This window comes from Chiloscyllium plagiosum, chromosome 11, assembly GCF_004010195.1.
Source record: "Chiloscyllium plagiosum isolate BGI_BamShark_2017 chromosome 11, ASM401019v2, whole genome shotgun sequence".
NCBI lineage: Eukaryota > Metazoa > Chordata > Chondrichthyes > Orectolobiformes > Hemiscylliidae > Chiloscyllium > Chiloscyllium plagiosum.
In genome coordinates this window covers 10,274,981-10,293,268 of record NC_057720.1, presented here as the reverse complement: position 1 = coordinate 10,293,268, position 18,288 = coordinate 10,274,981, and the positions used below count along the sequence as shown (strand labels likewise).

Here is an 18,288-nt window from a genome sequence, read left to right as displayed (position 1 = left end):
TAGAAGCATGGACTACTTTCTAAACGGTGAGAATATTTGTAAAGCCAAAGTACAAAGGGATCTGGGAGTGCTAGTCGAGGATTCTCTAAAGGTAAACATGCAGGTTGAGTCCGTGATTAAGAAAGCGAATGCAATGTTGTCATTTATCTCAAGAGGGTTGGAATATAAAAGCACCGTTGTGCTACTGAGACTTTGTAAAGCTCTAGTTAGGCCCCATTTGGAGTACTGTGTCCAGTTTTGGTCCCCACACCTCAGGAAGGACACACTGGCACTGGAGCGTGTCCAGTGGAGATTCACACGGATGATCCCTGGAATGGTAGGTCTAACATACGAGGAACGGCTGAGGATCCTGGGATTGTATTCATTGGAGTTTAGAACATTAAGGGGGATCTAATAGAAACTTAAAAGATAATACATGGCTTGGAAAGGGTGGTCGCTAGGAAATTGTTTCCATTAGGCGAGGAGACTAGGACCCATGGACACAGCCTTAGAATTAGAGGGGGTCAATTCAGAACAGAAATGCGGAGACATTTCTTCAGCCAGAGAGTGGTGGGCCTGTGGAATTCATTGCCGCAGAGTGCAGTGGAGGCCGGGACGCGAAATGTCTTCAAGGCAGAGATTGATAAATTCTTGATGCCACAAGGAATTAAGGGCTACGGGGAGAATGCGGGTAAGTGGAGTTGAAATGTCCATCAGCCATGATTGAATGGCGGCGTGGACTCGATGGGCCGAATGGCCTTACTTCCACTCCTATGTCTTATGGTCTTATGCTCTTAAGTTTATTTGGAAGTACTACCTTTCAGAGCACTGCTCCTTCATCAGCTGATGCATCGCCAAAATGACTTTGGACAAAGGACATGGGAAATATATCCATGGGAACAAAAGGGAGAAACTCTCACTGTGGTGACATGGTGGAGGGATGAATATCAAGAGACTTGTTGCCCAGATCATGGACGTAAGAAGTGGTTTGATGATGTGCATCAGGCCAGGTTAAGTGAGGAGATTTGTTGCTTCAACTGTATCCTGTGGTTTAGCCCCAACCCGCTCTTACGTGCCAAGTATTCACCATCACTTCACTTCACTTCTGTCATCCACTTGACCTACAACAGCATCCAGCCTTTACCACTTACCCATTCATCCATCTACCCTTATAACTCACCCAAATTCAAATGCAACTGCAACATGGTCACCCTCACTAAACATTAATACATCCATTAATTCAGTCATTTGCAGGTCATTATTCCATCCTTGAAGAACAAAATGCAAAGCAAAGGGTTCGTTTGACTGCACAAGTCGTTTAGCATACTGAAACAGGATGGTCTCTCTCCAGGTAAATGGCACATAGACATCCTCCCAATTGGAAATGAGGGAAATAGGGAACTAATGGATAGCTGCCGTCAGATTTTAAAATCTCCCTGTCACATGTACACTGCATGTATTTCCATCAACGCTGGAGTGGCACGGTGGTTCAATGATTAGCATTGCTACCTCACAGCACCAGGGACATGGGTTTGCTTCCACTCACAGGAGTGTGGAGTTTGCACATTCTGCCCATGCCTACGTGGGTTTCTTTTGGATATTCCGGTTTCCTCTCACTGTCCAAAGATGTGCAGGTGGGTGGATTGACCATGCTAAATTACCCAGAGTGTCCAGGGATGTGCCAGCCAAGTGGGTTAACTATGAGAAATGCAGGGTTACACAGATAGGGTAGGAGGTGCTCTTCACAGGATCGGTATGGACTTGATGGGCCAAATGGCCTGCCTCCACATTGTGGAGATTCTATTCTATGATACACATTCTTGTGATTTTGAGATTTATGGCTTACTATGAGCAAGTACAGGCCAAACTTCATCAACTGCTTTGTTTTCCAGGACAAGAAACTTATGTGGAGAACTGAAAACCACAAGCTGCCTGAAATAATCAAGGCTGTCCACTCTGATTCTGAAGCAGTGAGCTTGCTGTGCCATTGGGAGAGCCATACTTCCCTCTTAGCTTCAATGGTGAGCAGGAGCCACTTGATATCCCACTGATTCAGGGAGCTTGTATTTCAATATTACAAGATAACCACATTTTTGTGTATCTGGAGTTACATACCATCCATATAAGAACAACACATTCCTTCACAATAGATGGGTTTTAACAACAATTAATGATCATTCCATGGTCACTATTGCTGCTATTTTAGCATATGCACTCAAATTTCACATCCTGTCAAAGAAGGATTTGAACCCATGACTCCAGAGCGCTAGATTGGTCTCTGGATTATTTGATTATATTTCCAGTGAAGTTACTACAAAGAAAGAATGTTACGGACCAGATCACACTCCTTCAAAGTATACTCTAATGTTTTCTTATTTTAATGGTAAATGTCAGATGCTGTGCTCCAGTTTCTTTGGTCAAACTACTTGATGTGAAGCAAAACAGAATCTTTTTCAAAACCTATAGTTAAAATACAACAAAAGAAAGAAGATCACAGAATAACAACTCTATTGGAAAACTGAACGGAATAATAGATACAATTGCTATTACTAATTAACTGTTCCAATAACAGTAACATCCCACAAACACACCCTTGGCAAAAGGCAAATTTAGAAAAGAGATTTTGTTTCCCACGCAATCCAGCAGCCTCGGAAGAGAACACCAGCTTTTGGCTGTAATTGAAAGAGAGAAAAATAGCTTCCACTTCTTCAAGACCCCAACAACTGCTGAAAGCCAAACCTGAAATCTTCCCTGTCTCTATGGGAACTCATACCCATTCAGGCTGCATCTATTGTTCCAACTTTTTGAAAAGAAAAGCACAAAAGGCCTGACAAGTTGTTTATCTTCTCATAGACTGCTTAGTGTCTGTCCCCCATCTCGGTCTAAAAGAAATCATGACAGAACACACCTCTTAAAGCCATAGCATCATGATAAAAAGCAAAGAGCATGGTAAAACAAATCCATGTCATAAATACTTTCTCCCTGGAAATTAAAGTTGGATACATCCACTGTCCAGATAGTGACAGTATAAATACACATTTTATTTCACCGTGTCACATTATGAATCTCACCTGTTCAACTGGAGGGCCAGTGGGGCATTCAATAACAGCTGTCACATTCACAAATACGACAGATGAGAATCCCTAACTGACTTGTGCGTAGACTATCACCGGGCTCGTTGAATCTTTTCTGTCGATATGTGCATTGACTATGACAGTAGGAACTTTCTCATCTGCTGTTCAGGATGTCACTGTGATGGTTATAACCTGTTCAGTTCCAGGAGTCAGGATACTGTACTTCCAATGTCCTGTCTGGGAAACAAGTATTCATTGCTAGGGTTAGGGGTTCCCTCAATGACTAGTTCAGGTAAATCCAAAATTTGATTATGGCTTTCTGGTAAGAGTTGATCTCAACCAAGACTCTACATTTAATTTTGATGCCACTTGTTGGACAGGTATGAATGGCCACAACATTGAATCCTGATTTCTATCCAAATGGCAATGTCGTGTGTGAAGGTCAATGAAATCAGGATTGGAATTAGTTGCGATGTTTCCTAACTGTTGCAATCTTATAAGACATAATTAAAGGCCTTTCAGGCTTTTTCCCTGTCATATTTGACAACTGTTCCAATTCAACAGCTGCACTTGGTCCTAACGCTATTGTATGGACAATGGCACCACTTTGTTTCACTTCTGAGTAGCAACTGCTTATTGTGGAATCTTGCCCATCAATCAGCAAAATGATTTCATCATCGTGTGTTGCATTGTCATTGTTGTGAAGTATCTACAAAGCAATTAGTTATTGTCAGTGTTGGGTAGAAAAGTGCGAACTAAAAGCAATGAGCCGCTAAAACCTCCTGAACTCACCTGAAAACCAGCTCGAACCCCTGCACATATGCTTGTTCCCCCCATTAGCCGATGTCCGTAAGAGTTGGACCAGTTCATCCCTGACAACATCACGATCGAACACTGTCAAATTTGTTTGAATAGTTGCAGTGTCATTAAAAATGACAATTTCAACTTCTGATTTTGCTTCAATGATCTGCAGTAAGAATATCTCAGATGCTTGTCATAGTCTGTTAATGCACTTCCCCTATTTAAACAAATAAAAGATACAGCAATATGAAATATGCAGTCATTTATTTGAATTATTTCAACATAATGTTAAGAAATAAGATTTGCAAGTACTCATTTAGTTTGGGATTGATCAAGCAGACTGCTTTTCCCTCAATGGTGTCTCCAACCTCAATACTGTTACAGGCAAGTAGAGATTGTTTCAGTCCCCTCTGTCGGTGACAGAGAGGACCTGGGAGTCAAGAGATGAGCCACTTGTCTCAGCAAACCCAGCTTCTGACCTGCTCTGGATTGCTGCATGAAGTCACACAACAGTATGAAGTGAGGTTTCTGTGAAATAAACTTTACTAATAGCCTTACTGAGCCCATGCTCCCAGAAACATCAAGGGCTAAGCACAGCACACGGTGTTTGGCCTGTAGCAGTGTAAAGGTCGGTATCACTGAACCACTGTACGGTAGGTGATTGCTTCTGAAATCCTCCGACTCGCTGATTACCTCCCAAATGCTCCTGTAGTTGCATATTTTATTCTGCATAGTTGGTGCTTCAGGATAGTGTGTCATATTATCACAGAATTCAACCACCTGCATATTTAGATTAAACAAATGCAGTGGGTTAAAGGGTTAGATTGTGATGTTGTGAGGTGCAGAGGCAATAGGGGTGTGGGGCGGAAGGGCTCTGCATAAAAATGTTATGCAATATCTTCCAAAGTGTGGAACTCTTCAAGATAGAAAAAGCCAGAATGGATATTGGAAGATTTGTGGAGACTCTTTCTATAGGGTCATAGAATCACACAGCACGGAAACAGGCCCTTCTTGTCCATGCTGACAAGATATCCTAAACGGAACTAGCCCATTTGCTAGCATTTGGCCCATACCCCTCTAAACATTTCCTATTCCATTTACCCGCCCAAAGGTCTTTTCAATGTTGTAATTGTACACTCCTCCACCACCTCCTCTGACAGCTTGTTCCACACACACACCACCCTCTGTGTGAAAATGTTGCCCATCAGGTCCTTTATAAATTTTTCCCTTCTCACCTCAAAACTACGCCCTCTAGTTTTGGACCTCTCTATCCTGGGAAATAGACCTTGGTTATTCACCTTACCTATGTTCCCTTATGATTTTATAAATCTCTATAACGTCACCTCTCAGTCTCCTATGCGCCAGGGATTACAGTGCCAGCCTATCTAGCCTTTCTTTATAACTCAAACCCTCTCGTCTTGGTAACATGTTTGTTAATCGTTTTTGCACCCTTTCCAGCTTAATAACATCCTTCCTATAGCAGAAGGTCCAGGATTGTGCGCTATATTGTAAACCATTTTTACCTTTCCCAAACGGACAGTGATCTATTAGTCCCACCACTCACCCACAATGAAACCACCTGGATTGGCAATCCATTAATTCCAATGGATACCAAGGGACTCTAACAGGACATCAGATGTGTGCTCCTGGACACAAAGTTTAAAACATACTTCACACTGATATCATCACAATCTGAGCTTGAAAATAAGCAAAAGACAAATTAGCCAAATATATTTTTCACAAAATCCCTCTTTATCGTGAATAGGGTGTTCCCAATAGCAATTGCGTATTTCCTTTCCCCAATCAATGGTAACTGATCATGGAAAGATACCAATCCCTGTATTATCAACAACTTCCAGGGCCTGGCTCTGTGAAGCCTGCAGGAGGAAGCTGGAGATGGGGAAAATGCACGATTTCACTGCTGTCCCTCCAATGAAAAGCAGTCACTCCCAATCTGTAGTAAAAAGGGGAGATTGATGCTGAGAAATTGGAGGATTCCATCAAAGTGAAATGCTCCGAGAGCACTGAAGCCAAGATACAAGTCCCTTTCAAAGAAATATACAAATATATAGTTAGACATGGGTTCATACTTATTCTTCAGCTGAATGTTATTGTCACTTTCCGAACTGACCTGAGGTGGTGGGGAGAGAGGCTGCAGGGATGTAGCACTCACTGCGGGGTCCCTGACCTGTTCCAGAATGATATCAATTTAGTTGTTGGCCAGTGGTAATCCCCAGGATAGTAATAGTGAGGGTAATCAGATTGAATGTAAAGAGGAGATAGTTAGATTCTCACTTGTTGGAGATGGTCATTGCCTGGCACTTTGACACTTGCCAGGTTCACCCTGGGTATTGTGCAGGTCCTGTGTCATGAATGCACAGACAGCTCTGTTATTCGAAGAATTGCGAATTGAGCTGAAAACTGTACAATCGGCAGCAGTGTCCAGGTGAGGGGAAGAACATTGGTGAAGCACAGTGAGGATAATTCTGCCTAAGAGGCTACCCTGAGGGTTATCCTGTCACAGTGGCCTGGAGCTGATATGATAAGCCGTGTAAAAGCCACAGGAGCTGCTAATGATATTTGAGAAAAGCACCTTATTGTATCTCCACTTACATTTGGCAGCTCCTGGAGGTACATGATCGAAAAGGATGAATTCTGATTCTTCACTGGGAAGAATTCACAAACACCTTTCAGCAATGTTGTATCAGGATCAATCTCACGTGGTGAACAGGATCTGCCTGTGCAATCAGCAGCTATTCCAGTTATCTCTTTTGCACATCTGAGAGTCAATATAATATTTACATTGTAATTGATTCTGAGTAACATTTCTTTCAGAAGAGATCATTTAATGAAATTGAACATGCGATTTTGGACAACATCGAGAAGCAGAAATTGCTTGAGGCTGATTTGATTCATTGTCTTCTTTTATCAGCACCAGTTATTTCGGACATGGGAGACGTGATACACATTCTGCCTCCACCAGTTCTGTCAGAGGAGGACAACATTCCCAAATTATTAGCAGAATTGTAGTTTGAGTCTCAGTGGGTCCCAATACTCCTGGCTGCTTCTGCACTCAGCAGGGAATGCTGAAACCATAAAGGTTGTCCATCAACAGTGTGCTGAGCAAGCACACCCTTCCTGAAGGTATTCTATTGATGTTAAAGCATTACTGCACTAAATGATGAACACCAGGGCAAAGAGAGAGTTTCAGGGTGGAATAATGTGACACTGGAGGCTTTAGTGGAGGAGGTGATTGGGAGGAAAAACATCTTGGCTCCATTGGCCCTCAGAAGTTTTCAAGGACCACTCACACAAAAAGGAGATGGGAGCAGGTGGCCAACATTTGGAATGTGGATAGAATCCCCACAGTTCAGTAGAGGCCATTCCACCCGTCGGGCCTGCACTGACCCTCCAAACAGCTTCTACCCACAGCCACCCCCCGCTCCCACTCCCCCACGGTATAACCCTGCATTTACCATGGCTAATCCACCTAACCTGTGCCTCACTGGATACAATGGGCAATTTAGCATGGTCAATCCACATAACACACACATCATTGGACTGTGGGAGGAAACTGGAGCATCTGGAGGAAAACCATGCAGACACAGGGAGAACATGCAAACTCCAATCAGCCAAGTCACTCAAGACTGGAATGATACCTGGGTCCCAGGCACTGTGAGGCAGCAGTGCTAACCACTGAGCCACCATACAGCCCCATGGACTTGACTTCACTCACCAATGTCTGCATCATGACCTGTCACTTCTCAACCCCTACTCAAACGTTGACCCTTCCACCACACCAACACTTTCACTGAGCCACTCCCTGACTTTCAGGAGGTACGATGATTGGCCCCTCACTGACTGCTCACAAGAAACTGCTGTTTCTTGCTGCTCCACATTCCTTCAGCTACTGAGCTATGATGAACAGATCAGCCAATCACAATGCAAGTCAATCACAGAAACTCTGCCCCCTCTCATAAGAGAAGGGAACAGACTCATCGCAAAGCTACCTACATCTCCTGAACTTGACAGAGGAGATTCCTGTCAACATCAAGGAGCCAAAGATCCCAAAACCTGTCTCGTCCGACATGATTGAGAATAATGAGGCCGATGTTCTATTCCTGACTTATGCCCCTTCACTATTCCTGGTTCACCTTAACCCTGCTTTCTGATGAACTAGCTGTTGATGGTATAACCATTAACCTCTTGCTTCCCATCCACACCCTCTACCCTCAGATCAGCTTTCTCCTTCTGAGATCTGATTTGAGTCATGCTGGAACTGCCACCTGCTCAGGTACAGGAGTTCCAGGAGGAAGGGAGACAGCAACAGCACAGCACCGATGAACAGATCCCGGCACTTTATCTCATTCGTGCAGCTTGGATACTGGCACGATATGTACCATGGAGATCAGTGCAGGGTTATGACCAACACGTGGTGAGTCAGCAGGCAATAGCGAGCTACAGCCAGGTCATGGGGAAAAGGATTGAAAACAGAAAGTGCTGGAGAAACTCAGCAGGTCTGATAGCATTTGTGGAGAGTGAAAGAGTTATTTTTTGAGTGCAGTGTGACTCTTCTTCAGAACAGGGAGACATGGATGCTTCCTTTTCCTGAAGGGGAGGTGGTTGCTGGATTCTGCTATGAAAGTTCAGTGAGGCAGCAGTCCCAGGGTGGTCTTGAAGGGGCACGGATATGGATATGCTGCTGTTGTGGCTGGTCAGCCAGGCAGTCTCCTGATGTCAGGGAGCAAGGAGGAAGGGGACGTTGTTGGGTAGTAGAGTTGGACTGGTAAGCCAGAACTCCAGGTTAATGCTTTGGGAACATGAGGTCAAACCCCACCACAACACATGGTGAAATTTGAATTCAACGAAGGAAAAAATCTGTAATATAAAGATAGTCTAGTGTTAACCATGAAAGCACTTGACTTTCATAAAAACTTATTTCAGTTGATTAATGCCCCATAGGGAAGGAAATCTGCTGTCCTTACTTGGCCTGGTCGACATGTGATACCAGACCCACAGCAATGTGATTGACACTTAACTGCCCCCCAGGCAGTTAGGGATGGGCAATAAATGCTGGGCTTAGCCAGCAATGCCCGCATCCCATGAATAAATGTAATATAAAAGGTGCAACACAATGGAGGCCACAGCACACAGTTAGCCCTCATTCTGAGCACGTTGCGTCAGCCTTGGACTCAGTCGGCAGTGCTCTCCCCTCTGAGCTGAAGGCTTTGGATTCAGGATGTGTCCCAGGACTTGGTCAGAACTATGAAGGCTAATGTAGGATGTCAGAGGTAACATCTTGCACTGAGATTAGGTCATAGAGTAATAGAAGCATGCAGCACGGAAACAGACCCTTCAATCCCCCAACTCGTCCTTGTGGCTGTAACTGCTCTCTCAAGTAGGCCGAAAGATCCCATAGAGCTTTGAAGAAGGTCAGGTGATTTGCCCCTTGTGTCCTGGCCAACAAAACCAACACTTCAAACAGATCACCTGGTTCTTATTGAACTTTGCCAGACCCTGTTGTACATGAATTGGCTCTGACACACTCTACATGACAACAGGATTTTCACCGCTGGGGTAAAAGGTAAAGTTACCATAGTCCCAGAGGACTGCTCTCTCAGAGAGAGATGACTGGTGGTACTTTCACCTGAGGGTCATTATGCCTCAGGCCAGAGGAGAGGTTGAGAAGGAGAATCCTTCATAGTGACCTCAGCCAGTGCAGAAATTGAACCCATGCTGTTGGCATCACTTTGTATCACAAACCAACCATCTGAGCAAACTGACCCCGTCTTCAATCGTACGTCATTGTCTGTGAAATGGTTTGTTACAGCCATTGCTTATGAAAAGTACCATATGATACTGCTGACCCCAAGCCTGTTGCAGCCTCTTTGTGAGCAGGTCACATTATCCAAATCCGAGTGAGGATGCTTGTTTAAAAGTATTTATTTGTGTGACATCCACATCGTCCTCTTTCACAGCTTTCCAGCTGGCACTGTGTTCAGGCATAGGAGCCTCAGGGCACTCAGGTGCTTGCTCTCGAGGATATGTCATCCTGGGCCATGTCACAATGGTTGGTGGTTCTTGGTACCCCAGCAAAAGGGGGTTTCCTGGAGGGGTTGCCGTGGTCTGAAAGTGTTGTTCAGTACCCTGTCCCCATGCATGAGATAGCAACACAGCTAAGTTACCCATGCACTGTGTTGGCTTGATTGTGGTTAACAAGTCTGCTGCAGACCTATGGAGAGAAATCTGCCTTCCTTACCTGGTCTGACCGACACATGACTCCAGACCCAAGTAATGTGGTTGATTTTTAACTGACCTTTGAAATGTCCAAGCAAGATAGTCCCAAGGTCAACAAATGACGGCATTCCTAGGGACATCCAAATCACACAAGCGTAGCTCCTCAAAAATGGATTCACAGGTAGACAGGGTGGTGAAAAAGGCTTTCGACATGCTTGCCTTCACCATAGCATTGAATACAGGAGCTGGGACATCTTGTTGCAGCTGTACAAGACATTGATGAGGCAACATTTGGAGTACTGTGTGCAGTTCTGGTTTCTCTTCTGTACAAAGGATATTATTAAACTAGAAAATATTGACAAGGATTCTGCCTAGACTGGAAGTTTGACTTATAAGGAGACGTTGGATAGGCTGGGACTTTTTTCCCTGAAGCATCAGAGACTGAGGGGTGACCTGATAGAAATATATAAAATGATGAGAGGCATAGATATGGGAGATAGCTAACAGCTTTTCCCCATGGTAGGAGAGTCTAAGACAAGGGGGCATTGGTTTAAGATGAGAGGGGAGACATACAAAAGGATCCAGAGGGGCAATGTTTTCACACAGAAGGTGGTGAGTGTCTGGAATGGACTGCTGCAGGAAGTGTTGGAGGCGAATACAATTTTGTCATTTAAGAGACTTGTGGAAATACACATGAATGGCACAGGTATGGAGGGATATGGGCCAAATGCAGGCAAAAGGGACTAGATCAATTGTGAAAACTAGGCAGCATGGGTGAGTTGAGTCAAAGGGGCCTGTTTCCAAGTTGTAAATCTCTATGACTGTCGAAGTAACAAATTAAATGCACATTTTCCCTTCTTTCAAGTATTGCTGTCTTGTCTAGACATCTTGAAAGACTCTCTTCACTGGACAACATCAGTCATCTTGAATTGTCCTACCTTGTCGCCTCAGAGGTTCCATCATCTGACATATAGAAAGGCTCAAGGTGGTTATATTCTTCAAACACTCCCCACTGAAATCGAGCCCACTCATGAAGAAATACTTGACCTGTAACATTAGTATTTTTCTGTTAAAAATTGTGAAACCGAGTGCTTTCATTTTCTGGGAGATATTAGCAGTATGAATGTGTTAGTCAATATAATTGGTCTCTTGTCTGCATGTCAAATTCTGTCAGTGGAATTATGTTGGTTTGAGGCAAGGCAAACCACATTTTACAGCCTCTGTTGTCTGTGGTATTAGTTTCTGCTGCAAGATCTCTGAGTAGCAGAGGATTATTCTGTGAAAGGATAGAGCTGAATACATTAATCCTCTCCTAACCTGATGGTGAAGGAGCTTAGAAATGTATTGCAATGTTTGTAACAAGGCTGCACACAGCTGAGAGAAGGAGGGATATACTTTACTGCAGAACTGGGAGAAAGAACTCTACATGGCTTCTCTGATCAACAGGTTTGCAGCAGGAGCATTGTGACCTTCTTTGATGAAGCACAGAAATGGTTTAATGTTGCAATTAGACCAAGAAGAGTGAGCATGTTTGTTCATTACCTGCATCTTGTGATATAACTCAAGTTTCACTCCCCACAGCCACTTCAGTCTTAGCACCAATTGTCCTTTGCTTCCTTCCCTTCCCACTTATCCATGCATCACTACATCTCAGCCAAGCCTGAGGCAATTCCATGGGGCCATCTCATTGTCACCTTCAAGATCGCCTTGTATAAATTGGGTAAATACCCAACATTTATTTGCTCACTGATTGTACAGCTGTGCACCAGCATGACTACTCACAAAACTGCATCCAGTCCCACAATGCATTGTTTTTTCACTCAGTAAGGCCAGCATTTGCCCAACCCCAATTTCCCTTCAACTGAGGATAGTCAAGATTCAATCCCATTGCTCTGGGTCCAGAGTCTCTTGTGGTTCTGATCAGGTTGGGAGTGTAGGTTTCCTTATAATAGAATCAGAATGCTGAAAATCTGAACAGTATCTAGAATCAGTTTGAGGCACTCAGCAAGTCAGGCAGCATGTGTAGAGAGTGAGGTAGCATTAGCATTCCAAATCCATCGTGACTCTTGTTCAGAATTCAAGAAGAAGAATCATATCAGACTCAAAATGTTAACTTTACTACTGTTTCCCACAGATGCTGCTAGACGTGGAGTAGATTTTCTTCCCTGTTGAAATATGACAGTCAATGGTAGCTTTGTGATCATCATCACTGAGCGTTTTTAACTGAATTTAAAATCCACCAACATCATAGCAAGATTTGAAAGCACAGCCAGAGCGCAAGTCCCGGCCTCTGGGTTTAGTTGTGAGATTACTGCTACAATAACACCTCCCTGCCGGAACATGATTCAATCTTCTTGTACTTTTACATCCGCTATTAAATATCCACGCCCCCAAAAGTGAAACCAGAAAACTAGAGATTTATTAGTTTTATTTTTGTTGTGAGGAATTTACTGGAATCTTCTCGTCCAGGACAGAATGGCTAAGAATTCAAAGAAATTTGAACTGATTTGATTTGTAAAGGGAGGTCAGATGAAATATATCTAATGACATTTTTGAGGAAGTCACAAAGGAACAATAACTGATAGTTCTTAAAAAAAAATCACAAAGAACTTGAGTGCTATTATACATGATTTGGCATTGAACTACAACCCAGATTTATGAGAGCAGATGGGAAAATGTTTGATGAAAGATGTCTTAAACAGTGAGTTAAAACAGTGAAACACTGAGAGTCGGAGAGGTTTAGAGAAGGAATTCAGAAGCTTAGGGCATTGGCTTATGGTGGAGCCGTCAAAACTGGAAATTGTTAGAAGAATGGAATTGGAGGAGTTTAGACATCTCAGGGAGTTATAGGACTGGTGGAGATGACAAAAACAGTGAGGGAAAGACCACTGACTGATGTGAGACAGGAAGCACAATTCCAAAATCAAGAAATTGCTGGAAAGGGAGCTAATTAGAGGTCAGTGTTATATGAAGATGGGGAGATTAACAATGCGGGAAGGAGAGGTTTTGAACAGTAGAAAGTAAGGAGTACTGGAACAGAAGTCTTGTTGGATATGGCTTCTTCTGAAAGTAGACTCTTTAAGGATGAAGAGATTATTAATTTAGCTAGGGAGAGGAGGAGGAGTATTTGAGGAGACAATCTCCTCAATAAAATATGCTCTGGAAAAAATGTTAGGGAAAGTAAGGATTGTCATTAACAATGAGGACCACCGTTTGTTCAGTATTACTGTTGAATGTGTACAATGCTACAATTATCCAGATATAGAACAAATTGACTCATGACACACTTGACCCCTTCTCCATTTGAATATTTAACAGAAGCTCATATATGGAGCGGATATGAGCTCAGGTTGGTCTCACTAACCAATTATTCTAATAGTTTCAAAATATGTTTTAATTAAAATTAGTTTCCTGAGACAGAGTCACTATTTTATTGATCACTATAATTTACTTACATGCAATTTTTTAAACAAATAAGCAGTACACTTGAAATGAATTTCCATGTCAATAATAAAGTGGAGTGAACAGTTATGAGAGAAGGTTTTCAGCAGCAGTTAAGCTTGTGCAAGGGCAGTGATAAGCAATGTAATGGAAGGAGGCAGTCTCAGTGAAGGTGAGTATGTGATCAGACATCTATCTAGGCCCCACATTGATTACAAATAGTCTGTTTTAAGGCAAAGATAGATAGATTTTTGAACAGTAAAGGAATTAGTGGTTATGGTGAGCAGGTGGGCAAATGGGTCTGAGTCCACGAAAAGATCAGCCTTAAACTTACTGAATGGCAGAGCAAACTCGATGGGCCAAATGGCCTTTTCCTGCTCCTGGTTCTTATGTTTCAACCTCAGAAAGGGACCAGGAAGGGAATTGGAGGAAGTGGCTAACAGAGTTTTGGAGGTGGGATGGTAATCATAGGTAGGGAGGCCACACTGCAGCCAATATGATAGAAGTGAGGAACTGGTTCCCACTCAAAGCAAAAGATACTAGCTCTCAAGAAAACCTAAATTTGAAACTAATGGATTTTTGCTAGTCGATTATATTAAGAGATGATTGAGACAAGGAGTGGAAATGAAGTTAGGATGTTGATCTATATTGAATCATGAGGGGCATTCAGAGGGTAAACAGACAAGGTATTTTCCCTGTGGTGGGGGAATCCAGGACTAGAGGGTATGGGTTTAGGGTGAGAGGGGAAAGATAGAAAAGGGACCTAAGGGGTAGCTTTTTGATGCAAAGGGCGGTGCATGTATGGAATGAGTTGTCACAGGAAGTGGTGGAGGCTGGTACAATTACAGCATTTAAAAGGCATTTGGATGGGTAAATGAATACGAAGGGTTTAGAGCGATATGGACCAAGTGCTGACAAATGGGACTAGATTAGGTTAGGATATCTGGTTGGCATGGACGAGTTGGACAGAAGAGTCTGTTTCCGTGCTGTTCTTCTCTGTGACTCCATGAATGGTAGCACAGACTGACCCAACTACTATTGCCACATAACTCGGGATAGAAGCATATGTTGTAGTGTGTTGAGTCAATTGCTTCCCTTTTGGTCCATAAAGTGAAATCAGACTGCTGATAAAGTGAAATAGACCATCCCTTCTCACCACATCCACTATACTGCAGGGTATATGGATCATCACCGTATTTAAGGTATGGATCAGTAATGATCACATCAGCCTAGAAAAAGACAAATAGATGCTACTGTGTGAGGATCACTGGAACAATACACATGCACAAGCATGCACACACACATACATCAGTAACACACACAGAGTCACATTGTCACACACCGGCAGACAGCACACAGAGTCGCGCACACACACACACTCACATACATTGGTAACACATGCAGAGGCACGTACACACACATAGACACATTGGAAACAAACACAGGCAGACAACAGACAAACACATACACACATCGACCACACACGCAGTGACACACACATACTCAATAAAGGAATGTACTACAATAGAAGAAATGCAAATATTCTTACAGTACAAGGAGACAGAATTTCTTTGGGGATTTTCTCAATCTGTTACAGTAACTTAGGCCTGTATTGTCAAGTACAAACATTTCGAATAATTATAGCTGTGTTTGATACAGAATAAATAATCAACAAGTATAATGTTACATTGTCATCTATGCTAAAGGCAAGCTGAATATTCACCATTGTTGGAAAACCTGGTGTCCTGTTGCCTGGTCAGCTGGACAGTACACAGCCAATCTAGATCCTCTCATTTCCCCTGCCCTTTAATATTCCTGGACTATACCTTCTCCCATCATTATTTCACCCCCAACCCTGTGTTGTCATGAACAATAGAATACCAATCACCCATATCCCTGTGATTCAGTAGCATTTTCCACAATGTTCCCATATACTCATTCCCATTCTTTATATCTCCTCTATTCTTCGATCCGGTGACAATCCACCATCCAGTTTTCTTAGTCTTTGCTTCTTCAGCTCAAATGCTTCCTGATGCCATTAACTCCATTCTCAATTCATCCGGACAGAAGACACTCTTCAATGTTACTGGAACTGAGATCTCTTGCTTAGTGGGAGAGATTTTCAGAACATCCCATCTGCATATGCCCAAAACTGTCCTACTCCTCGGATGCTGCCTGACCTGCTGTGCTTTTCCAGGGCCACACTTTTTGACTCTTGACTCTCCAGCGTCTGCTGTGCCCACTTTCTTCTCATTGCAATACGGAAGGATCCTGGCATTTCCCACAGTCAGTGCTGCCAGTGCCTGTGACCCACTCTAAATGCTGCCAGTGCCTGTGACCCACTCTAAATGCTGCCAGTGCCTGTGACCCCCTCTAAATGCTGCCGTGCCTGTTACCCACTCTAAATGCTGCCAGTGCCTGTGACCCACTCGAAATGCTGCCAGGCCTCAGTAATTTCTCTGGTGCTGGTGTGGAATGAAAATCCCCCGGCCTTGCCCACTTCTTGCCCAGTGCTGTCCACCTTCTTTCTCCCAGGCCATAAGAATGACCACCTGACATTGCATCCTCGAATGTTGTCAAACTGCAGATTTATCCTCTACAGTCCTGACCAACCCCAGAACTAATTCCCTATACTTTGATAATCCAACCTTTATGATCAGTTCCGGATCACCTGAAGCTGTCAGCACTGTCAAACCTATGGAGAGGAGGATTTTTAAGTCGTAAAGTAGAAAGATCTCTCAGCCTGGTAAAGGAACACAATATTATTCAAACCAACTGTGTTGCTGTCCTTATACTAAAATAGTCAGGTCACCATCTCCAAAGCTCCAGAAAAAAATATAAATATAATAAGAGATATCATATTCCGACATCAGAAGCAAGTAATTTAATTGCTCCTTGCAAGGTATAATTCCCACTTCTCGTGTCAGCCTGGGTATTCCCTTATTCACTGTGAGAAAAGGTTCTTATGGAACCCATGGTTAGAAAGAAAAGGCACGTTGAAGATAATCTTTCGCAAACATCAGATTTTGCTGAGAATTTCCTCAGAGAGACCCCTGTTGTGCCAATGAAACTCAGACAGATGTTTGACACAAACAAGACCCACTGACAAGTGTGACTGGGTTTTTCAGGGGAAGCCCCAGTGGCTGAACAGGAGAGGACTTCAGCTGATCATTATTTTCACCGCTCAGTCCTTAACTTCTCATAGGATTAAGTTGTCAGTCTCTGAACCATGTGGGAACCAACTGGCCACGTTCCAGGCAGCAGGATTTTCACATCTGCGAAATAAACTCGTTGTTTGATCACTCGGTGAAGGTAGGAGGAGGCTGCAGTCATTATTTCCTGTAAAACAAAAACCCAGGTGATGGGAAAGAGAACATAATACATTCTCTCTTCTCCCAGCAAATCCTAAATTGTAAGCAATAAAACATAATACTAAAGAATATGCAGTGAAACAAAATAATTCACTACAGACAGCACTTCAATAGTTCACCTGAATATTTTCAATAAGCTTGTCACTATATTGAATCCTGGGGTTAGTGGCAATAACTACGTCTCGATATCCATTATTCTCCAACATTACTCCAGAACACTTTAGAATATAACTACATGGGATACAGCTGAGCACGAAGGTGAAGGTTTTTTGGAACCTCATTATTGGTCCCTGGCTTCAGTCTGATCAAGACTGTTTCCTCCTGCAAGTGAAATGACACATTGTCAGTGCCACCCACGACCAGAGAATGAATTGAAAGGAATCCTCAGAGGACTGTGCTTGCACTGTGTGAAATTACACCAAAAATTCCAAATGCTCAGTGTCTGCGAAGCTTAACATCGCATTAGATCAGTATAAAGTGAAAACTATCAGATCTACCAGAACTCACAAGTCCATTCATAGATTAAATCCATAAAAGGTCATGCAGTCCCTCACTTTGACGACAAATAGGTCAAGTCTCAGTTGACTTGATCTATGATTTCAGTCCCGCCACTGTCAAAGTCTTGCTCTTAGGAGGGTTCTGTAACTTAGACAAACTTTGGATTAGAGGTGCTGGAAGAGCACCAGCAGTTCAGGCAGCATCCGAGGAGCAGCAAAATTAATGTTTCGGGCAAAAGCCCTTCATCAGGATGAAGGGCTTTTGCCCGAAACATCGATTTTGCTGCTCCTCAGATGCTGCCTGAACTGCTGTGCTCTTCCAGCACTTCTAATCCAAAATAGGGTTTCCAGCATCTACAGTAATTGTTTTTACCTAACTTAGACAAACTGATAATCGGAGGGTGTTAACCAAAATTTTCCATTTTCAACTACTCTGAAATTTAGTACTGCATAGAGCAAAGTGTCCTCTCTTTCGGACATTTTTCGACATTGGAAACTGTGTTTTTTGGGAACAACTTTCAAACTGGTTTGTGGATGAACAATAAGTTTTTATTCATTTAAATGGTGATGGAGCATGAAGAGAGGTGTTTATAGAATCACAACATGCCTAGAGTGTGTAAGCAGGCCATTTGGAAGAAGATGTTCTGAAGACGTTCTTTGAAATTTGTATCACAGACAGACAAGGTGGTTCAGAAGGCGTTTAGTGCACTTGCCTTCATTGCTCAGACCTTTGAGCAGAGGAGTTGGGACATCATGTTGAGGTTGGTGAGGCCACTTCTGGAGTACTCTGTCCAGTATTTGGTCTGAAAATGTGTTGCTGGAAAAGCGCAGCAGGTCAGGCAGCATCCAGGGAACAGGAGAATCGACGCTTCGGGCATAAGCCCTTCG

The 18,288-nt window shown here is 43.1% G+C and overlaps 1 pseudogene; it reads right to left on the bottom strand.

Annotated features, from left to right (window-relative positions):
• Positions 1 to 2,401: 2,401 nt before the first annotated feature.
• Positions 2,402 to 17,109, bottom strand: LOC122554700 (annotated as a pseudogene).
• Between the last annotated feature and the right edge of the window lie 1,179 nt (positions 17,110 to 18,288).